This window comes from Salmo salar, unplaced genomic scaffold (assembly GCF_905237065.1).
Source record: "Salmo salar unplaced genomic scaffold, Ssal_v3.1, whole genome shotgun sequence".
In the NCBI taxonomy this organism is placed as follows: domain Eukaryota; kingdom Metazoa; phylum Chordata; class Actinopteri; order Salmoniformes; family Salmonidae; genus Salmo; species Salmo salar.
This window is the reverse complement of record NW_025547856.1, coordinates 148,419-173,793: the sequence shown is the minus strand read 5'-3', so window position 1 is coordinate 173,793 and position 25,375 is coordinate 148,419. Positions and strand designations below refer to the sequence as shown.

At 44.8% G+C, this 25,375-nt stretch overlaps 1 pseudogene; it reads left to right on the top strand.

Annotated features, from left to right (window-relative positions):
- Window positions 1–4,170: 4,170 nt before the first annotated feature.
- Window positions 4,171–20,192, top strand: LOC106591319 (ADP-ribosylation factor-like protein 13B; annotated as a pseudogene).
- Window positions 20,193–25,375: the final 5,183 nt, after the last annotated feature.

Here is a 25,375-nt window from a genome sequence, read left to right as displayed (position 1 = left end):
GCACTGTTGGAGCTAGGAACACAAGCATTTAGTTAGATATTACTGTTGGAGCTAGAAACACAAGCATTTAGTTAGATACTACAGCACTGTTGGAGCTAGGAACACAAGCATTTAGTTAGATATTACTGTTGGAGCTAGGAACACAAGCATTTAGTTAGATATTACTGTTGGAGCTAGAAACACAAGCATTTAGTTAGATATTACTGTTGGAGCTAGAAACACAAGCATTTAGTTAGATATTACTGTTGGAGCTAGAAACACAAGCATTTAGATATTACTGCACTGTTGGAGCTGGGAACACAAGCATTTAGTTAGATATTACTGTTGGAGCTGGGAACACAAGCATTTAGTTAGATATTACTGTTGGAGCTGGGAACACAAGCATTTAGTTAGATATTACTCCACTGTTGGAGCTAGGAACACAAGCATTTAGTTAGATATTACTGTTGGAGCTAGAAACACAAGCATTTAGTTAGATATTACTGTTGGAGCTAGAAACACAAGCATTTAGTCAGATATTACTGCACTGTTGGAGCTGGGAACACAAGCATTTAGTTAGATATTACTGCACTGTTGGAGCTAGAAACACAAGCATTTAGTTAGATATTACTGCCTGTTGGAGCTAGAAACACAAGCATTTCGCTACACTCGCATTAACATTTCTAAATATGTGTAACATCTGTTAAATATGGACCAATAACATCTGTTAAATATGGACCAATAACATCTGTTAAATATGGACCAATAACATCTGTTAAATATGGACCAATAACATCTGTTAAATTTGGACCAATAACATCTGTTAAATATGGACCAATAACATCTGTTTAATATGTGACCAATAACATCTGTTTAATATGTGACCAATAACATCTGTTTAATATGGACCAATAACATCTGTTAAATATGTGTGTGGACCAATAACATCTGTTAAATATGTGTGTGGACCAATAACATCTGTTAAATATGGACCAATAACATCTGTTAAATATGTGTGTGGACCAACAACATCTGTTAAATATGGACCAATAACATTTGATTTGAGTATGTGACTGAGTGACTCACACCTGTGTGGTAGGCTCCACGGGCACGTGCAGCCATGTTGTTTCCTCCTGGATGCATGTCCGGACTCTTCAGCCCCTCCACAAAATGCATTGGGGAATAAATATCCAATATCCTGGTCCTCTCCACTCTGACCTTTTCTTTCTTTCAACGAGTTTTGAGAAGGAGGTGAGGAGAGAGGAGGTGAGGAATCAAGGAAATATTAATTGTAAAAAAAAATTACAAAAAAACAGTTTTAAGAAAGAGCGTGAAGGAGGTGAGACAGCGACCCCTCTGACGCTAAACAGGCAGAGTATCTTAAGAACACGTGTCCTACTGTAGAGAGACTTAAGGAAATCCCTAGCTAATCCTGCTGCTCTCTGGGCCTGGCCTGTACAGTGTGTGTGACACGTTATCCGTCATGGTGGCATACTGTACATTTGAGGGGACATGGTGTGGGTTACTAGTTATTGTCCCTGAACGTCCGTCGGGTCAGTTGGTCTCTGGGTCTGGACTGGTTGAAGCTTCCACATGAAGTCGTCCTGGCTCCAGAGGACTGTCCGCTGGATAGTCTGCTTGATGTCCGTACGGCGGAAGAGCCGCAGGCAAGGATTTCTACCGTTGATGTGGGATGTGTGTGTGTGTTGTCAGAATGTGACTGCGTGTTTTTTGGTTCTGTAAGCTTGTTGTTATTGGTCGTTTCCATGTGGAGGGTAAGACGTATGTTTATTTGGTCAGCGTGTGTGTGTGTGTGTGTGTGTGTGTGTGTGTGTGTGTGTTCCATAGAAGAGGCACTTTTGATGGAGGCTAGGTGTGTGTGTGTGTGTGTGTGTGTGTGTGTGTGTCTGTGTGTGTGTTTTTTCTAACAAGAATGATGACTGGGTGACGTTTTATGCAATTTGGCTACTTTGATTAGGTGACACAGAGAAGCTTTTTCCTGAGTAGAAAGGGTAGATTTAGGATCTAGGCCTATTCATTGGAAGGAAGGAAGGAAGGAAGGAAGGAAGGAAGGAAGGAAGGAAGGAAGGAAGGAAGGAAGGAAGGAAGGAAGGAAGGACACACTATTCAACAGCCAGTGAAATAGCATGGCGCGAAATACAAAACATCAAAATCTCATTTCATTTGCTCAACAATCAACTATTTTACACTATTTTAAAAGATAAGACTCTCGATAATCGAACCACATTGTCCGATTTCAAAAAGGCGTTACAGCGAAAGCAAAACATTAGATTATGTCAGGAGAGTACATAGACACAAATAATCACACAGCCATTTTCCAAGCAAGGATATATGTCACATAAACCCAAAACACAGCTAAATGAAGCACTAACCTTTGACGATCTTCATCAGATGACACTCCTAGGACTTCATGTTACACAATACATGTATGTTTTGTTCGATAAAGTTCATATTTATATCCAAAAACAGCATTTTACATTGGCGTGATGTTCAGAAAATGTATTCCCACCAAAAACTTCCGGTGAATTTATAGAAATACTCATCATAAACGTTGACAAAATACATAACAATTATTTAAAGAATTATAGATATACTACTCCTGGATGCAACCGCTGTGTCAGATTTTAAAATAGCTTTACGGAGAAAGCACATTTTTCAATATTCTGAGTACATAGCTCGCCATCACAGCGAGCTATACAGACACCCGCTAAGTTCGGGGTCACCTAACCTCAGAATTAGTATTAGAAATATTCTCTTACCTTTGCTGATCTTCGCCAGAATGCACTCCCAGGACTGCAACTCCACAAGAAATGTTGTTTTTGTTCGAAATAATCCATATTTATGTCCAAATACCTCCGTTTTGTTCGTGCGTACAGAGCACTATCCAAAGGCATAACGCGCAGCGTGGTACCAGAGACGAAAAGTCAAAAAGTTCCATTACCGTTCTTAGAAACATGTCAAACGCTGTTTAAAATCAATCTTTATGGTATTTTTAATGTAAAAATGTGATAATATTCCAACCGGACAATAGCGTATTCATTCAAGGAGAAAAAAGAAGGAACAGCGCGTCAGCGGACCGCGCATATCCAATCCCTTTGTCCCCAGGCAGTCCACTCAGTGACTGAGCTCCTATACTTTGCCCGGATACAGGAGACAGATGAAACAACTTTCTGAAGGCTTTTGACAGCCAATGGAAGCCTTAGGAAGTGCAACGTGACCCCACATACACTGTAGTTTCGAAAGGGACTAGAAAGAAGAACTACAATTCTCAGATCATCCACTTCCTGGTTGAATTTTTCTCAGGTTTTGGCCTGCCATATGAGTTCTGTTCTACTCACAGACACCATTCAAACAGTTTTAGAAACTTCAGTGTTTTCTATTCAAATCTCCTAATAATATGCATATTCTAGTTTCTGGGCAGGAGTAGTAACCAGATTAATGTGGGTACGGTTTTCATCCGGCCGTGAAAATACTGCCCCCTATACCTTAAGAAGTTAAGGAATGACTCAAGGTGTTGGATAAGTCTGTTTACTCTGCCTCACTGTCTGTGTACGTCCATAGACTGTTCAACGTGATTATGGACAGAGTGCTGACTCACCCTCTCTGTGGTAATATCCCTGTGGTGTTAGCCCTGGGCAGCCCTAAGGTAGAGGGGGAAGGAGCTGTATTAGTGGCCTGGGCTGCTGGCTAAGCCCCTCTTACACCTTAACCAGTAACATCTGAAGGACAGGTGGGGGTGAGGGCAGTACCTGTCTGCCTGCCTGACCGATGCATTAGGCTAATATCAGATAATTCATCCTTTCTGTTTGGAGACTGGCGTTGAATATTCAATGCTTTCTTTTGGAAGTGGCTCAAGCTATAAAATCAATATATATTTATTTCACTAGGCAAGTCAGTTAACAATAAATTCTTATTTTCAATGACGGCCTAGGAACAGGGGCAGAACGACAGATTTGTACCTTGTCAGCTCGGGATTCGATCCAGCAACCTTTCGGTTACTAGTCCAACGCTCTAACCACTAGGCTACCCTGCCGCCCCAAATATGTCTTGCTTACTAATGTTGTTCTGTATCCTTTATAGAAGGGACACGTCATGAGTCACATGACATATTGTAGAGTTACCCCCCTCCCTTGTGAATATTGTCCTATCATTTTCCTGCATGTCTTTCTCCTACCACACCTCCATTTGAGTCCCTGAGTCATCTCTGTCGTAATCCATCTTCTCTGTGGTGTTTTTAGGAAAATAACACTGGTGATGGTTGGACTTGACAACGCTGGGAAGACTGCTACAGTACGCGGCATCCAGGGAGGTCAGTGTGTCATCTTGCATTTGAGTCATTTAGCAGACGCTCTAATCCAGATTTTTGTTTTTTTGTTTTGTACTGGTCCCCCGTGGGAATCGAACCCACAACCCTGGCGTTGCACACACCATGCTCTACCAACTGAGTCACAGGGAAGACATCTTGACTCTGAATCACTCACTTCCTATTCTACTCTATTAGAAATGTAAGATGTGTTTTTTTTTTAGGGGGCTCATTCTCTTCGTCGCTGAACGTGTGTGTGTGTGTGTGTGTGTGTGTGTGTGTGTTGTGTTCCATCACAGAGAGCCCAGAGGATGTTGCCCCTACAGTAGGGTTCTCCAAGGTGGATCTGAAGCAGGGGAAGTTTGAGGTTACCATCTTTGACCTGGGCGGAGGAAAGAGGATCAGGTCTTTACACCCGTTGTCTTTCTCACACTCAACACCTGCACTTTCCGGCCCTGATTCTGCTGATAAACAAAGGTGTCTACTTGCAGTGTCTGGATAAGAGTCTGCTAAACGACTCCAATGTAAATGTGCTCAGGGGCATCTGGAAGAACTACTACAGCGAGTCGTACGGGGTGGTGTTCGTGGTGGACTCCAGTGATGTCCAGAGGATCCAGGAGACCAGGGACACCATGGCTGAGGTCCCGACACCGCATCGCTGGGAAACCTGTCCTAGTGTGAGTCACTCTGTCTGTCTGAGCTCTAAACCTGTCCTAGCGTGAGTTACTGTCTGAGCTCTAAACCTGGCCTAGTGTGAGTTACTCTCTGTCTGAGAGCTCTAAACCTGGCCTAGTGTGAGTTACTGTCTGAACTCTAAACCTGGCCTAATGTGAGTTACTGTCTGTCTGAGAGCTCTAAACCTGGCCTAGGGCGAGTTACTGTCTGAGCTCTAAACCTGGCCTAGGGCGAGTTACTGTCTGTCTGAGCTCTAAACCTGGCCTAGGGCGAGTTACTGTCTGTCTGAGCTCTAAACCTGGCCTAGGGCGAGTTACTGTCTGTCTGAGCTCTAAACCTGGCCTAGGGCGAGTTACTGTCTGTCTGAGCTCTAAACCTGGCCTAGTGTGACTCACTGTCTGTCTGAGCTCTAAACCTGGCCTAGTGCGAGTCACTGACTGACTGACTGACTGACTGACTGACTGACTGACTGACTGACTGACTGACTGACTGACTGACTGACTGACTGACTGTCTGTCTGTCTGTCTGTCTGTCTGTTTCTTTTTAAAGTAGGGTATTATATTCTATACAACATATTGGGAAAGCGGATTCATGTTAGCAGGAATCCAACTACTTCCATTTCCCTGACTGGCAGCGTTTGATCATGAAGTGTCGTCCTTCCACACCATATGTTTCTGTCACACACACACACACACACACACACACACACACACCCTCCTGGGCACCTAAAATTAATTTCTATTCAAAATAATCTATTTTCCCCAACCTTAACCCGTAACCTCCTACCCTAATTCTAATCCTTATTGTAACCCTAAACCTTCTAAGCTTCAAATTGGGACGAGGGAGAATTTTTTCCTTGTTTTACTATCCTTGTCAGAGCTTTCTGAGATTGTAGGTCCCCACAAGGATAGAAGAACCAACACACACACACACACACACACACACACACACACACACACACACACACACACACACACCCACCTGCATTCTGACACCCGTTTCTGACATATCCCTGTCGGCTCCACAGATTGGCTAACAAGCAGGATCGGGACGGGGCATTGGCTGAGGCAGACATCATCGAGAACCTGTCGTTGGAGAAGCTCGTGAACGAAACAAGTGTCTCTGTCAGATCGTGAGTGATGCTGTGGTTTGTCTCTCGATACTTCACCTGTAGTAACTGCAGTACTGTGGCTATGAGGCTGTACCTTGTAATACTTCACCTGTAGTAACTGCAGTACTGTGGCTATGAAGCTGTACCTTGTAATACTTCACCTGCAGTACTGTGGCTATGAGGCTGTACCTTGTAATACTTCACCTGTAGTAACTGCATTACTGTGGCTATGAGGCTGTACCTTGTAATACTTCACCTGCAGTACTGTGGCTATGAGGCTGTACCTTGTAATACTTCACCTGTAGTAACTGCAGTACTGTGGCTATGAAGCTGTACCTTGTAATACTTCACCTGCAGTACTATGGCTATGAGGCTGTACCTTGTAATACTTCACCTGTAGTAACTGCAGTACTGTGGCTATGAGGCAGTACCTTGTAATACTTCACCTGTAGTAACTGCAGTACTGTGGCTATGAGGCTGTACCTTGTAATGCTTCACCTGCAGTACTGTGGCTATGAGGCTGTACCTTGTAATACTTCACCCGTAGTAACTGCAGTACTGTGGCTATGAAGCTGTACCTTGTAATACTTCACCTGCAGTACTATGGCTATGAGGCTGTACCTTGTAATACTTCACCTGCAGTACTGTGGCTATGAGGCTGTACCTTGTAATACTTCACCTGCAGTACTGTGGCTATGAGGCTGTACCTTGTAATACTTCACCTGCAGTACTATGGCTATGAGGCAGTACCTTGTAATACTTCACCTGTAGTAACTGCAGTACTGTGGCTATGAGGCTGTACCTTGTAATACTTCACCTGTAGTAACTGCAGTACTGTGGCTATGAGGCTGTACCTTGTAATACTTCACCTGTAGTAACTGCAGTACTGTGGCTATGAGGCTGTACCTTGTAATACTTCACCTGCAGTACTGTGGCTATGAGGCTGTACCTTGTAATACTTCACCTGCAGTACTGTGGCTATGAGGCTGTACCTTGTAATACTTCACCTGTAGTAACTGCAGTACTGTGGCTATGAGGCTGTACCTTGTAATACTTCACCTGCAGTACTGTGGCTATGAGGCTGTACCTTGTAATACTTCACCTGCAGTACTGTGGCTATGAGGCTGTACCTTGTAATACTTCACCTGTAGTACTGTGGCTATGAGGCTGTACCTTGTAATACTTCACCTGCAGTACTGTGGCTATGAGGCTGTACCTTGTAATACTTCACCTGCAGTACTGTGGCTATGAGGCTGTACCTTGTAATACTTCACCTGCAGTACTGTGGCTATGAGGCTGTACCTTGTAATACTTCACCTGCAGTACTGTGGCTATGAGGCTGTACCTTGTAATACTTCACCTGCAGTACTGTGGCTATGAGGCTGTACCTTGTAATACTTCACCTGCAGTACTATGGCTATGAGGCTGTACCTTGTAATACTTCACCTGTAGTAACTGCAGTACTGTGGCTATGAGGCTGTACCTTGTAATACTTCACCTGTAGTAACTGCAGTACTGTGGCTATGAGGCTGTACCTTGTAATACTTCACCTGTAGTAACTGCAGTACTGTGGCTATGAGGCTGTACCTTGTAATACTTCACCTGCAGTACTGTGGCTATGAGGCTGTACCTTGTAATACTTCACCTGCAGTACTGTGGCTATGAGGCTGTACCTTGTAATACTTCACCTGTAGTACTGTGGCTATGAGGCTGTACCTTGTAATACTTCACCTGCAGTACTATGGCTATGAGGCTGTACCTTGTAATACTTCACCTGCAGTACTGTGGCTATGAGGCTGTACCTTGTAATACTTCACCTGTAGTAACTGTAGTACTGTGGCTATGAGGCTGTACCTTGTAATACTTCACCTGCAGTACTGTGGCTATGAGCCTGTACCTTGTAATACTTCACCTGTAGTAACTGCAGTACTGTGGCTATGAGGCTGTACCTTGTAATACTTCACCTGTAGTAACTGCAGTACTGTGGCTATGAGGCTGTACCTTGTAATACTTCACCTGTAGTAACTGCAGTACTGTGGCTATGAGGCCGTACCTTGTAATACTTCACCTGCAGTACTGTGGCTATGAGGCCGTACCTTGTAATACTTCACCTGCAGTACTGTGGCTATGAGGCTGTACCTTGTAATACTTCACCTGTAGTAACTGCAGTACTGTGGCTATGAGGCTGTACCTTGTAATACTTCACCTGCAGTACTGTGGCTATGAGGCTGTACCTTGTAATACTTCACCTGCAGTACTGTGGCTATGAGGCAGTACCTTGTAATACTTCACCTGCAGTACTGTGGCTATGAGGCAGTACCTTGTAATACTTCACCTGCAGTACTGTGGCTATGAGGCCGTACCTTGTAATACTTCACCTGCAGTACTGTGGCTATGAGGCTGTACCTTGTAATACTTCACCTGCAGTACTGTGGCTATGAGGCTGTACCTTGTAATACTTCACCTGTAGTAACTGCAGTACTGTGGCTATGAGGCTGTACCTTGTAATACTTCACCTGCAGTACTGTGGCTATGAGGCAGTACCTTGTAATACTTCACCTGCAGTACTGTGGCTATGAGGCCGTACCTTGTAATACTTCACCTGCAGTACTGTGGCTATGAGGCTGTACCTTGTAATACTTCACCTGCAGTACTGTGGCTATGAGGCTGTACCTTGTAATACTTCACCTGTAGTAACTGCAGTACTGTGGCTATGAGGCTGTACCTTGTAATACTTCACCTGTAGTACTGTGGCTATGAGGCTGTACCTTGTAATACTTCACCTGCAGTACTGTGGCTATGAGGCAGTACCTTGTAATACTTCACCTGTAGTAACTGCAGTACTGTGGCTATGAGGCTGTACCTTGTAATACTTCACCTGCAGTACTGTGGCTATGAGGCAGTACCTTGTAATACTTCACCTGTAGTAACTGTAGTACTGTGGCTATGAGGCTGTACCTTGTAATACTTCACCTGCAGTACTGTGGCTATGAGGCAGTACCTTGTAATACTTCACCTGCAGTACTGTGGCTATGAGGCTGTACCTTGTAATACTTCACCTGTAGTAACTGTAGTACTGTGGCTATGAGGCCGTACCTTGTAATACTTCACCTGTAGTAACTGCAGTACTGTGGCTATGAGGCTGTACCTTGTAATACTTCACCTGCAGTACTGTGGCTATGAAGCTGTACCTTGTAATACTTCACCTGCACTACTGTGGCTATGAGGCTGTACCTTGTAATACTTCACCTGTAGTAACTGCAGTACTGTGGCTATGAGGCTGTACCTTGTAATACTTCACCTGCAGTACTGTGGCTATGAGGCTGTACCTTGTAATACTTCACCTGCAGTACTGTGGCTATGAGGCTGTACCTTGTAATACTTCACCTGCAGTACTGTGGCTATGAGGCAGTACCTTGTAATACTTCACCTGCAGTACTGTGGCTATGAGGCAGTACCTTGTAATACTTCACCTGCAGTACTGTGGCTATGAGGCCGTACCTTGTAATACTTCACCTGCAGTACTGTGGCTATGAGGCTGTACCTTGTAATACTTCACCTGCAGTACTGTGGCTATGAGGCTGTACCTTGTAATACTTCACCTGTAGTAACTGCAGTACTGTGGCTATGAGGCTGTACCTTGTAATACTTCACCTGCAGTACTGTGGCTATGAGGCAGTACCTTGTAATACTTCACCTGCAGTACTGTGGCTATGAGGCCGTACCTTGTAATACTTCACCTGCAGTACTGTGGCTATGAGGCTGTACCTTGTAATACTTCACCTGCAGTACTGTGGCTATGAGGCTGTACCTTGTAATACTTCACCTGTAGTAACTGCAGTACTGTGGCTATGAGGCTGTACCTTGTAATACTTCACCTGTAGTACTGTGGCTATGAGGCTGTACCTTGTAATACTTCACCTGCAGTACTGTGGCTATGAGGCCGTACGTTGTTGCAGCTGGTCAGGATTGTGTGTTCTTCATACATTTATATTAGCAAAGAGTTCCTCCAGGTTTCAACAATAACACCCGTGTTGTTCTCCATCTTGTGAGAATAGCTGTCTAATAAAATACGAGTTAATAAATCAAATGTTGTGTGACATGAAATCCTCTCCGTCTCTCTAGCCGTCTGACTTCCTGTGTGTTTTTCAGGAGCCGTGTTCTGCCGTTCTGGCCTATGGTAAGAAGGGAGACAAGTCCATCAAGAACGGACTCAACTGGCTTCTCAACAACATAGCTAATGACTACGAAGCCATCTCTGAACGCGTCCACCAGGACACGGCCGAACAGAGAGCTCAGGAGGAACAGGAGAAGAGAGAGAGACAGGAGAGAGTGCGAAGGATACGGGAGGAGAGGTGAGGAGGAGGAGAGGTGAGGAGGAGGAGAGAGGAGGAGGAGAGGTGAGGAGGAGGAGAGGTGAGGAGGAGGAGAGGTGAGGAGGAGGAGGAGAGAGGAGGAGGAGAGAGGAGGAGGAGGAGAGAGGAGGAGGAGGAGGAGGAGGAGGAGGAGGAGGAGGAGAGAGGAACTTTACTGACTTTACAATGCCCCTGGGGACTTTGTGTTGCAGTATCATGTACATGTTTAAAATGGCGGTTAAGAAAGAGAGCAGGGACAATACAGTAGACAATAGGAGAGATATCACACCTTAGAGACAGGATCATTAACCAGCTGATTAGGAGAGATATCCACCTTAGTGACAGGATCATTAACCAGCTGATTAGGAGAGATATCCACCTTAGTGACAGGATCATTAACCAGCTGATTAGGAGAGATATCCACCTTAGTGACAGGATCATTAACCAGCTGATTAGGGATCATTAACCAGCTGATTAGGGATCATTAACCAGCTGATTAGGGATCATTAACCAGCTGATTAGGGATCATTAACCAGCTGATTAGGAGAGATATCACACCTTAGAGACAGGATCATTAACCAGCTGATTAGGGATCATTAACCAGCTGATTAGGGATCATTAACCAGCTGATTAGGAGAGATATCCACCTTAGTGACAGGATCATTAACCAGCTGATTAGGGATCATTAACCAGCTGATTAGGCATCATTAACCAGCTGATTAGGGATCATTAACCAGCTGATTAGGGATCATTAACCAGCTGATTAGGAGAGATATCCACCTTAGTGACAGGAACATTAACCAGCTGATTAGGGATCATTAACCAGCTGATTAGGGATCATTAACCAGCTGATTAGGAGAGATATCCACCTTAGTGACAGGATCATTAACCAGCTGATTAGGGATCATTAACCAGCTGATTAGGAGAGATATCCACCTTAGTGACAGGATCATTAACCAGCTGATTAGGGATCATTAACCAGCTGATTAGGGATCATTAACCAGCTGATTAGGGATCATTAACCAGCTGATTAGGGATCATTAACCAGCTGATTAGGAGAGATATCACACCTTAGAGACAGGATCATTAACCAGCTGATTAGGGATCATTAACCAGCTGATTAGGGATCATTAACCAGCTGATTAGGGATCATTAACCAGCTGATTAGGAGAGATATCCACCTTAGTGACAGGATCATTAACCAGCTGATTAGGGATCATTAACCAGCTGATTAGGCATCATTAACCAGCTGATTAGGGATCATTAACCAGCTGATTAGGGATCATTAACCAGCTGATTAGGAGAGATATCCACCTTAGTGACAGGAACATTAACCAGCTGATTAGGGATCATTAACCAGCTGATTAGGGATCATTAACCAGCTGATTAGGAGAGATATCCACCTTAGTGACAGGATCATTAACCAGCTGATTAGGAGAGATATCCACCTTAGTGACAGGAACATTAACCAGCTGATTAGGGATCATTAACCAGCTGATTAGGGATCATTAACCAGCTGATTAGGAGAGATATCCACCTTAGTGACAGGAACATTAACCAGCTAATTAGGGATCATTAACCAGCTGATTAGGAGAGATATCCACCTTAGTGACAGGATCATTAACCAGCTGATTAGGGATCATTAACCAGCTGATTAGGGATCATTAACCAGCTGATTAGGGATCATTAACCAGCTGATTAGGGATCATTAACCAGCTGATTAGGAGAGATATCCACCTTAGTGACAGGATCATTAACCAGCTGATTAGGGATCATTAACCAGCTGATTAGGGATCATTAACCAGCTGATTAGGAGAGATATCCACCTCAGTGACAGGATCATTAACCAGCTGATTAGGGATCATTAACCAGCTGATTAGGAGAGATATCCACCTTAGTGACAGGATCATTAACCAGCTGATTAGGGATCATTAACCAGCTGATTAGGGATCATTAACCAGCTGATTAGGGATCATTAACCAGCTAATTAGGGATCATTAACCAGCTAATTAGGGATCATTAACCAGCTGATTAGGAGAGATATCCACCTTAGTGACAGGATCATTAACCAGCTGATTAGGGATCATTAACCAGCTGATTAGGGATCATTAACCAGCTGATTAGGGATCATTAACCAGCTGATTAGGGATCATTAACCAGCTAATTAGGGATCATTAACCAGCTAATTAGGGATCATTAACCAGCTGATTAGGGATCATTAACCAGCTAATTAGGGATCATTAACCAGCTAATTAGGGATCATTAACCAGCTGATTAGGAGAGATATCCACCTTAGTGACAGGAACATTAACCAGCTGATTAGGGATCATTAACCAGCTGATTAGGGATCATTAACCAGCTGATTAGGGATCATTAACCAGCTGATTAGGGATCATTAACCAGCTGATTAGGGATCATTAACCAGCTGATTAGGGATCATTAACCAGCTAATTAGGGATCATTAACCAGCTGATTAGGAGAGATATCCACCTTAGTGACAGGAACATTAACCAGCTAATTAGGGATCATTAACCAGCTGATTAGGAGAGATATCCACCTTAGTGACAGGATCATTAACCAGCTGATTAGGGATCATTAACCAGCTGATTAGGGATCATTAACCAGCTGATTAGGGATCATTAACCAGCTGATTAGGAGAGATATCTCACCTTAGTGACGGGATCATTAACCAGCTGAATTTTAGGCTGTCATTGAAAATATAATTATTTCTTAACTGACTTGTCTAGTTACATTTTAGGTAAAAAATAACAAAAAAAAAAAATCCTTTTGTTTCCCTGTTCCCAGAGACCGTCAGGAGAAAGAGGAGGCGGAGAGGGAAGGTCGGACACTGCAGGAGGAGGAGGAGACTGACGACGCCACCATACCCAGCCCTTTCCAGCCAATAGGCAACGTCATCAATGAGGTGTGGAATACACTGGGCCAATCAGCATCACTTCTGTTCATTTGTTTTGAAATGGCACCCTATGTAGTGCACTAGTTTTTACCAGAACCCCTCGTTGTAGTGCCCCCCTTTAGGGAATAGGGTGCCATTTGAGCCGCACTGTCAATGGGTTGGGTGGTTCCATCTGTATTAGTGCCCTGGGGTGTTTCCATCTGTATTAGTGCCATGGGGTGTTTCCATCTGTATTAGTGCCCTGGGGTGTTTCCATCTGTATTAACGCCATGGGGTGTTTCCATCTGTATTAATGCCATGGGGTGTTTCCATCTGTATTAGTGCCCTGGGGTGTTTCCATCTGTATTAGTGCCCTGGGGTGTTTCCATCTGTATTAGTGCCATGGGGTGTTTCCATCTGTATTAACACCATGGGGTGTTTCCATCTGTATTAACACCATGGGGTGTTTCCATCTGTATTAACACCATGGGGTGTTTCCATCTGTATTAACGACATGGGGTGTTTCCATCTGTATTAGTGCCCTGGGGTGTTTCCATCTGTATTAGTGCCCTGGGGTGTTTCCATCTGTATTAACGCCATGGGGTGTTTCCATCTGTATTAACACCATGGGGTGTTTCCATCTGTATTAACGCCCTGGGGTGTTTCCATCTGTATTAATGCCATGGGGTGTTTCCGTCTGTATTAGTGCCATGGGGTGTTTCCATCTGTATTAACACCATGGGGTGTTTCCATCTGTATTAACACCATGGGGTGTTTCCATCTGTATTAGTGCCATGGGGTGTTTCCATCTGTATTAACACCATGGGGTGTTTCCATCTGTATTAACACCATGGGGTGTTTCCATCTGTATTAACACCATGGGGTGTTTCCATCTGTATTAACGCCATGGGGTGTTTCCATCTGTATTAGTGCCATGGGGTGTTTCCATCTGTATTAACGCCATGGGGTGTTTCCATCTGTATTAACACCATGGGGTGTTTCCATCTGTATTAATGCCATGGGGTGTTTCCATCTGTATTAGTGCCCTGGGGTGTTTCCATCTGTATTAGTGCCCTGGGGTGTTTCCATCTGTATTAGTGCCCTGGGGTGTTTCCATCTGTATTAACGCCATGGGGTGTTTCCATCTGTATTAACGCCATGGGGTGTTTCCATCTGTATTAACGCCATGGGGTGTTTCCATCTGTATTAACGCCATGGGGTGTTTCCATCTGTATTAGTGCCCTGGGGTGTTTCCATCTGTATTAACGCCATGGGGTGTTTCCATCTGTATTAACGACATGGGGTGTTTCCATCTGTATTAGTGCCATGGGGTGTTTCCATCTGTATTAGTGCCCTGGGGTGTTTCCATCTGTATTAACGCCATGGGGTGTTTCCATCTGTATTAACGCCATGGGGTGTTTCCATCTGTATTAACGCCCTGGGGTGTTTCCATCTGTATTAGTGCCCTGGGGTGTTTCCATCTGTATTAACGCCCTGGGGTGTTTCCATCTGTATTAACGCCATGGGGTGTTTCCATCTGTATTAACGCCATGGGGTGTTTCCATCTGTATTAACGCCATGGGGTGTTTCCATCTGTATTAACGCCATGGGGTGTTTCCATCTGTATTAGTGCCCTGGGGTGTTTCCATCTGTATTAACGCCATGGGGTGTTTCCATCTGTATTAACGCCCTGGGGTGTTTCCATCTGTATTAATGGGTGTGTGCCATGTGTGTTCCATCCATGCAGAATGAAGACAAGCTGAAGAAGAGACAGACAGGAGGGCAGGGGGGAGGTGCCAACGATGCGAGCGAAGGAAGGCAGGAGGAAGAGGAAGAGGAAGAGGACAGCGAGAGACAGACTCCAGAGAGCGGTGCAGTATCAGTGGAGCAGACTAAGAAGAAGACTAGTACACTGAGACTGAAGAGGAAGCACAGAGTGGATCCTCTGAGGACGGAGGAGACAGCGGCCCCTGAGAGCCCCACACCTCCACCACTTCCTGGTGAGAGAGACACACTTTTAATCCTGACGTAGGTGTGGCAGACCAATGACTGGGCTGGAACACAGTTTAATCTATTTAGACCAATGACTGACTTGCTTTGTTATAGTGGGATGGACTACTACTAATAATCTATTTAGTTGATGTTATGATGGACTACTGCTAATAATCTATTTAGTTGATGTTATGATGGACTACTACTAATAATCTATTTAGTTGATGTTATGATGGACTACTACTAATAATCTATTTAGTTGATGTTATAGTGGGATGGACTACTATTAACCATGTGTTTTGTTGTTATAGTGGGATGGGCTATGTGTTTTGTTGTTATAGTAACTAACCCCTACTACTAACCATGTGTTTTGTTGTTATAGTGGGATGGGCTACTCCCATAATGTCTCGGCTTCCCAAGCTGGAGCCTCTTGGCGACCGGAGTTGTTCTGGTAATGATGTTTACAGTGAAACTCCACCACCACTCCACTGCTGTATGTTAACCACTAACTAACTACTAACTAACCACTAACTAACCCCTAACTAACTACTAACTAACCCCTAACTAACTAACTACTAACTAACTACTAACTAACTACTAACTAACTACTAACTAACTACTAACTAACTACTAACTAACTACTAACTAACCACTAACTAACTACTAACTAACCCCTAACTAACTACTAACTAACTAACTAACTTACTAACTAACTACTAACTAACCCCTAACTAACTACTAACTAACTACTAACTAACCCCTAACTAACTACTAACTAACTACTAACTAACCACTAACTACTAACTAACCACTAACTAACCACTAACTAACCACTAACTAACCCCTAACTAACTACTAACTAACTACTAACTAACCACTAACTAACTACTAACTAACCCCTAACTAACTACTAACTAACTACTAACTAACTAACTACTAACTAACTACTAACTAACCCCTAACTAACTACTAACTAACTACTAACTAACCCCTAACTAACCCCTAACTAACTACTAACTAACCCCTAACTAACCCCTAACTAACCCCTAACTAACCACTAACTAACCCCTAACTAACCACTAACTAACCACTAACTAACCACTAACCACTAACTACTAACTAACTACTAACTAACCACTAACTAACCACTAACTAACTACTAACTAACTACTAACTAACCCCTAACTAACTACTAACTAACTACTAACTAACCCTAACTAACCACTAACTAACTACTAACTAACCTCTAACTAACTACTAACTAACTACTAACTAACCACTAACTAACTACTAACTAACTACTAACTAACTACTAACTAACCCCTAACTAACTACTAACTAACTACTAACTAACCCCTAACTAACTACTAACTAACTACTAACTAACCACTAACTAACCCCTAACTAACTACTAACTAACTACTAACTAACTACTAACTAACTACTAACTAACCACTAACTAACCACTAACTAACCACTAACTAACCCCTAACTAACTACTAACTAACTACTAACTAACCCCTAACTAACTACTAACTAACTACTAACTAACCACTAACTAACTACTAACTAACTACTAACTAACCACTAACTAACTAACCACTAACTAACTACTAACTAACTACTAACTAACTACTAACTAACCCCTAACTAACCACTAACTAACCCCTAACTAACTAACTAACTACTAACCCCTAACTAACCACTAACTAACCACTAACTAACCACTAACTAACTACTAACTAACCATCTGTCTGTTCGTGTCATGCTGCTGTTCTTCCTCGTTCACTAACAGCTGATGTCTCTTATTCCATGACTTCATTTCCTGTCTGTCTGCAGAGCATGTTAAACAACACTGACCCCATTTCCTCTCTCTGTCTACAGAGCATGTTAAACAACACTGACCCCATTTCCTCTCTCTGTCTACAGAGCATGTTAAACAACACTGACCCCATTTCCTCTCTCTGTCTACAGAGCATGTTAAACAACACTGACCCCATTTCCTCTCTCTGTCTACAGAGCATGTTAAACAACACTGACCCCATTTCCTCTCTCTGTCTACAGAGCATGTTAAACAACACTGACCCCATTTCCTCTCTCTGTCTACAGAGCATGTTAAACAACACTGACCCCATTTCCTCTCTCTGTCTACAGAGCATGTTAAACAACACTGACTCCATTTCCTCTCTCTGTCTACAGAGCATGTTAAACAACACTGACCCCATTTCCTCTCTCTTGTCTGCAGAGCATGTTAAACAACACTGACCCCATTTCCTCTCTCTGTCTACAGAGCATGTTAAACAACACTGACCCCATTTCCTCTCTCTGTCTACAGAGCATGTTAAACAACACTGACCCCATTTCCTCTCTCTGTCTACAGAGCATGTTAAACAACACTGACCCCATTTCCTCTCTCTGTCTACAGAGCATGTTAAACAACACTGACCCCATTTCCTCTCTCTGTCTACAGAGCATGTTAAACAACACTGACCCCATTTCCTCTCTCTGTCTGCAGAGCATGTTAAACAACACTGACCCCATTTCCTCTCTCTGTCTACAGAGCATGTTAAACAACACTGACCCCATTTCCTCTCTGTCTACAGAGCATGTTAAACAACACTGACCCCATTTCCTCTCTCTGTCTGCAGAGCATGTTAAACAACACTGACCCCATTTCCTCTCTCTGTCTACAGAGCATGTTAAACAACACTGACCCCATTTCCTCTCTCTGTCTACAGAGCATGTTAAACAACACTGACCCCATTTCCTCTCTCTGTCTACAGAGCATGTTAAACAACACTGACCCCATTTCCTCTCTGTCTACAGAGCATGTTAAACAACACTGACCCCATTTCCTCTCTCTGTCTGCAGAGCATGTTAAACAACACTGACCCCATTTCCTCTCTCTGTCTGCAGAGCATGTTAAACAACACTGACCCCATTTCCTCTCTCTGTCTACAGAGCATGTTAAACAACACTGACCCCATTTCCTCTCTCTGTCTACAGAGCATGTTAAACAACACTGACCCCATTTCCTCTCTCTGTCTACAGAGCATGTTAAACAACACTGACCCCATTTCCTCTCTCTGTCTACAGAGCATGTTAAACAACACTGACCCCATTTCCTCTCTCTGTCTACAGAGCATGTTAAACAACACTGACCCCATTTCCTCTCTGTCTACAGAGCATGTTAAACAACACTGACCCCATTTCCTCTCTCTGTCTGCAGAGCATGTTAAACAACACTGACCCCATTTCCTCTCTCTGTCTGCAGAGCATGTTAAACAACACTGACCCCATTTCCTCTCTCTGTCTGCAGAGCATGTTAAACAACACTGACCCCATTTCCTCTCTGTCTACAGAGCATGTTAAACAACACTGACCCCATTTCCTCTCTCTGTCTACAGAGCATGTTAAACAACACTGACCCCATTTCCTCTCTCTGTCTGCAGAGCATGTTAAACAACACTGACCCCATTTCCTCTCTCTGTCTACAGAGCATGTTAAACACCACTGATGTCCTCTGAAAACATATTTTAATTGTCTGTGTTCTCTGTCTGATGGAAGTGGGATGAAATCTCTCTGTTCGTCCTACATTCCACCTGTGTCCTGTCCCTTCAGTCAGTGTCTGTTACGTGGTGCAGGTCATCTTGTTGAATGGGCTGTTTATATTTGACCATGTTAATACTGTACAGGAAGTTGTCAGAACACATTTCTGTCATGCTGTGTTCAAGTTTTTTTTGATTTCAGCTAACAGAAACCAGTAGCCAGCCTTACATAGATGTAGCTAATTTAGTCCTGTCTCTTCCTCCTCTCTCTTCCTCCTCCTCTCTCTTCCTCCTCCTCTCTCTTCCTCCTCCTCCTCTCTCTCTTCCTCCTCCTCTCTCTCTTCCTCCTCCTCTCTCTCTTCCTCCTCCTCTCTCTCTTCCTCCTCCTCTCTCTCTTCCTCCTCCTCTCTCTCTTCCTCCTCCTCTCTCTTCCTCCTCCTCTCTCTTCCTCCTCCTCTCTCTTCCTCCTCCTCCTCCTCCTCCTCTTCTCTCTTCCTTGTCCTCTCTCTCTCTTCCTCGTCCTCTCTCTTCCTCCTCCTCTCTCTTCCTCCTCCTCCTCTCTCTTCCTCCTCCTCCTCTCTCTTCCTCCTCCTCTCTCTTCCTCCTCTTTCTCTCTTCCTCCTCCTCTCTTTTCCTCCTCCTCTCTTTTCCTCCTCTCTCTCTCTTCCTTGTCCTCTCTCTCTTCCTCCTCCTCTCTCTCTCTTCCTCCTCCTCTCTCTCTCTTCCTCCTCCTCTCTCTCTCTTCCTCCACCTCTCTCTCTTTCAGAGTTCTTCGGCAAGCCCCTCCCCCCCGTGGCCAACCGTCAACAACGACCTAACAGCGACACTCACGATGTCATATCCTAGCCCCTCCCCTCCACCAGGCTACTCATATCCTACCTGATTGGTTGTTCTAAGCCCAAGCCCCACCTTCAATTCAAACAACATTATTTGTCCTCTTAAGGCAATTTTATTAGGCTTTGACCCTGACCCCTTATCATTTTATTAGGCTTTGACCCTGACCCCTTATCATTTTATTAGGCTTTGACCCTGACCCCTTATCATTTTATTAGGCTTTGACCCTGACCCCTCACCCCCCAAATCACAGTTTCTTTGGTTTATTTTCAAAGTACGTGCTGTATAGAGGTCTACAGACTTCACCTGCTGAGAAGATGATCCCAAGACCAAGGAACCAACGCCACCGTCGTCCTCGAGCTCACAGGGTGGGCCCTGGGTGGGCCCTGGAGAGAGAGACGGAGGATGACTGGGTGGGCCCTGGAGAGAGAGACGGAGGATGACTGGGTGGGCCCTGGAGAGAGAGACGGAGGATGACTGGGTGGGCCCTGGAGAGAGAGAGAGACGGAGGATGACTGGGTGGGCCCTGGAGAGAGAGAGACGGAGGATGACTGGGTGGGCCCTGGAGAGAGATGGAGGATGACTGGGTGGGCCCTGGAGAGAGAGACGGAGGATGACTGGGTGGGCCCTGGAAAGAGATGGAGGATGACTGGGTGGGCCCTGGAGAGAGACGGAGGATGACTGGGTGGGCCCTGAGACAGACGGAGGAGGACTGGGTGGGCCCTGGAGACAGACGGAGGACTGGGTGGGCCCTGAGACAGACGGAGGACTGGGTGGGCCCTGGAGACAGACGGAGGACTGGGTGGGCCCTGAGACAGACGGAGGACTGGGTGGGCCCTGGAGACAGACGGAGGACTGGGTGGGCCCTGGAGACAGACGGAGGACTGGGTGGGCCCTGAGACAGACGGAGGACTGGGTGGGCCCTGAGACAGACGGAGGAGGACTGGGTGGGCCCCTGGAGACAGACGGAGGAGGACTGGGTGGGCCCTGGAGACAGACGGAGGAGGACTGGGTGGGCCCTGGAGACAGACGGAGGAGGACTGGGTGGGCCCTGAGACAGACGGAGGACTGGGTGGGCCCTGAGACAGACGGAGGACTGGGTGGGCCCTGAGACAGACGGAGGATGACTGGGTGGGCCCTGAGACAGACGGAGGATGACTGGGTGGGCCCTGAGACAGACGGAGGATGACTGGGTGGGCCCTGAGACAGACGGAGGATGACTGGGTGGGCCCTGAGACAGACGGAGGAGGACTGGGTGGGCCCTGAGACAGACGGAGGAGGACTGGGTGGGCCCTGAGACAGACGGAGGAGGACTGGGTGGGCCCTGAGACAGACGGAGGAGGACTGGGTGGGCCCTGAGACAGACGGAGGAGGACTGGGTGGGCCCTGGAGACAGACGGAGGAGGACTGGGTGGGCCCCTGGAGACAGACGGAGGAGGACTGGGTGGGCCCTGGAGACAGACGGAGGAGGACTGGGTGGGCCCTGGAGACAGACGGAGGACTGGGTGGGCCCTGAGACAGACGGAGGAGGACTGGGTGGGCCCTGGAGACAGACGGAGGACTGGGTGGGCCCTGAGACAGACGGAGGACTGGGTGGGCCCTGAGACAGACGGAGGAGGACTGGGTGGGCCCTGGAGAAAGAGACTGAGTCATATTCATTAGGCACCAAACAGACGAACAGGGAAAGTGACCGATGATAAACACTTGTTTCCGTTATGTGTTGAAAACATTTTAGTACGACGTGTCCTGATGAACAGGACCATGTTGATGCTGAAGAACCCAGCATCGAGTTAAACACAGACTGAGAAATAAATGCATATCGATATGGACTAATTTATGCATAGTTATATTTATGTGTACGAATGTGTTCTATCACATATATATATCTATATATATCTATATATCTCACACACACACAGCAGTATGTGGACGCCCCTTCAAATGAGTGGATTCGGCTATGTCACCAAAACCCGTTGCTGACAGGTGTATTAAATCAAGCACACCGCCATGCATTCTCCATAGACAAACATTGGTAGTAGAACGGCCCCGTACTGAAGAGCTCAGTGACTTTCAACGTGGCGCCGTCATAGGATGCCACCTTTCCAAACAAGTCAGTTTGTCAAATTTCTGCCCTGCTAGAGCTGCCCCCCGGTCAACTGTAAGTGCTGTTATAGTGAAGTGGAAACGTCTAGGAGCAACAACGGTTCAGCCGCGAAGTGGTAGGCCACACAAGCTCACAGAACGGGACCGCTGAGTGCTGAATCGCGTATAAATCGTCTGTCCTTGGTTGCAATACTCACTACCGAGTTCCAAACTGCCTCTGGAAGCAACGGCAGCACAAGAACTGTTCGTCGGGAGCTTTATGAAATGGGTTTCCGCGGCCGAGCAGCCAGAGACAAGCCTAAGATCACCATGCCTAATGCCAAGCGTTGGGTGGAGTGGTGTAAAGCTCGCCGCCATTGGACTCTGGAGCAGTGGAAACACGTTCTCTGTAGTGATGAATCACGCTTCACCATCTGGCAGTCCGACAGACGAATCTGGGTTTGGTGGAATCCAGGAGAACGTTACCTGTCCCAATGCGTAGTGCCAACTGTAAAGTTTGGTGGAGGAGGAATAATAGTCTGGGGCTGTTTTTCATAGTTCTGGTCCCCCTTAGTTCCAGTGAAGGGAAATCTACAGCATACAATGACATTCTTAACAATTCATTTCTTCCAACTTTGTGGCAACACTTTGGGGAAGGCCCTTTCCTGTTTCAGCATGACAATGAATTGGAACGCCGACTGCGAGCCAGACCTAATCGCCCCAACATCAGTACCCGACCTCACTAATGCTCTTGTGGCTGAATGGAAGCAAGACCCCGCAGCAATGTTCCAACATCTAGTGGAAAACCTTCCCAGAAGAGTGGAGGCTGTTATAGCAGCAAAGGGGGACCAACTCCATATTAATGACTTCCCTGAAGAGTGGAGGCTGTTATAGCAGCAAAGGGGGGACCAACTCCATATTAATGACTTCCCTGAAGAGTGGAGGCTGTTATAGCAGCAAAGGGGGGACCAACTCCATATTAATGACTTCCCTGAAGAGTGGAGGCTGTTATAGCAGCAAAGGGGGGGACCAACTCCATATTAATGACTTCCCTGAAGAGTGGAGGCTGTTATAGCAGCAAAGGGGGGACCAACTCCATATTAATGACTTCCCTGAAGAGTGGAGGCTGTTATAGCAGCAAAGGGGGGACCAACTCCATATTAATGCCTTCCCTGAAGAGTGGAGGCTGTAATAGCAGCAAAGGGGGACCAACTCCATATTAATGACCATGATTATGGAATGAGATGTTAGACGAGCAGGTGTCCACATACTTTTGGTCATATAGTGTGTGTGTGTATATACACAAACACACTGAGTGGACAAAACATTAGGAACACCTATTCTTTCCGTGACACAGACTGACCAGGGTGAATCCCTTATTGACGTCTCGTGTTAAATCCACTTCAATCGGTGTAGATGAAGAGGGGAGGAGACAGGTGTAAGAAGGATTTTCAAACCTTGAGACAATTGGCGACATGGATTGCCGAATGTTGCAAGACAACAAAAAAGGATTTAAGTGCCTTTTTAACGGGTACGGTAGTAAGTGCCACTCGCACCGGTTTGTATCAAGAACTGCAAAGCTGCTGTTTCCCGTGTGTTTCAAATCAAATCAAATGGATTTATAAAGCCCTTCTTACATCAGCTGATGTCTCAAAGTGCTGTACAGAAACCCAGCCTAAAACCCCCCCAAACAGCAAGCAATGCAGGTGTAGAAGCACGGTGGCTAGAATGGTCCACCATCCAAATGACACCCAGCTAATTTAACACAACTGTGGGGAGCGTTGGAGTCAACGTGGGCCAGCGTCCCTGTGGAACGCTTTCCACACCTTGTAGAGTCCATGTCCCCGACGAACTGAGGCTGTTCTGAGGGGGAAGGGGGGTACGACCCAATATCATGGTGTTCCTAATGTTTAGTATACTGTGTGTGTGTGTGTGTGTGTGTGTGTGTGTGTGTGTGTGTGTGTGTGTGTGTGTGTATATATATATAACTTTGCATTGCAGTTATTTTGTTGTTCTCACCCCTGTTTTAATCTGACTAAAACATCCTCCCTGGAGGCTGAAACTTTTGGTCTAACAGTGTGTGAATATACACAAACTGCTAATAATATCAGTATTATAGGGTGTACTGTCTGTGATAAAGACATCTGTCAATGCATCCTGAGTGCACTACATGATAAAATAGTGCACTACATGATAAAATAGTGCACTACATGATAAAGTAGTGCACTACATGATAAAGTAGTGCACTACATGATAATTGTATTTTTTAAGACGTGTTTACAACAAGGTGAACAATGTATGTTCATTCTAACTGAAATGTGTTTGGTCAGATATTCCCTGTAATGTTATATTCACTATTCTACAGTCTGTAATGTTATATTCCCTACATACTGTACTCTGCAGTCTGTAATGTTATATTCCCTACATACTGTACTCTACATCCTGTAATGTTATATTCACTACATACTGTACTCTGCAGTCTGTAATGTTATATTCACTACATACTGTATTCTACAGTCTGTAATGTTATATTCACTACTCTACAGTCTGTAATGTTATATTCCCTACATACTGTACTCTACAGTCTGTAATGTTATATTCACTACTCTACAGTCTGTAATGTTATATTCACTACTCTGCAGTCTGTAATGTTATATTCACTACTCTACAGTCTGTAATGTTATATTCACTACTCTACAGTCTGTAATGTTATATTCCCTGCATACTGTACTCCACAGTCTGTAATGTTATATTCACTACATACTGTACTCTACATCCTGTAATGTTATATTCACTATTCTACAGTCTGTAATGTTATATTCACTACTCTACAGTCTGTAATGTTATATTCCCTACATACTGTACTCTGCAGTCTGTAATGTTATATTCACTACATACTGTACTCTGCAGTCTGTAATGTTATATTCACTACATACTGTATTCTACAGTCTGTAATGTTATATTCACTACTCTACAGTCTGTAATGTTATATTCCCTACTCTACAGTCTGTAATGTTATATTCCCTACATACTGTACTCTACAGTCTGTAATGTTATATTCCCTACATACTGTACTCTACAGTCTGTAATGTTATATTCCCTACATACTGTACTCTACAGTCTGTAATGTTATATTCCCTACATACTGTACTCTACAGTCTGTAATGTTATATTCCCTACATACTGTACTCTACAGTCTGTAATGTTATATTCACTACATACTGTACTCTACATCCTGTAATGTTATATTCCCTACATACTGTACTCTCTACAGTCATTTGAAAATGTCTTCTCACAACATATAGCTTTCAATGATGACACTTGAATGATATTTTGACTGTTTTTGGTCCTGTATTGTTGATGTATATGAGCTGGTACATCATAGTTCATGGACCTGACTTTATACATGTATATTACCCCTCAGCCCTGGACCAGAGCTACTCTTGTGTCTGTCCTTTGTCTACCTCTGGTCCAGAGTGTTGTTACTCAGTCCCCTAGTAGAGGAACAGGCCCTGGACCAGAGCTACTCTTCTGTCTGTCCTTTGTCTAGCCCTGGACCAGAGCTACTCTTCTGTCTGTCCT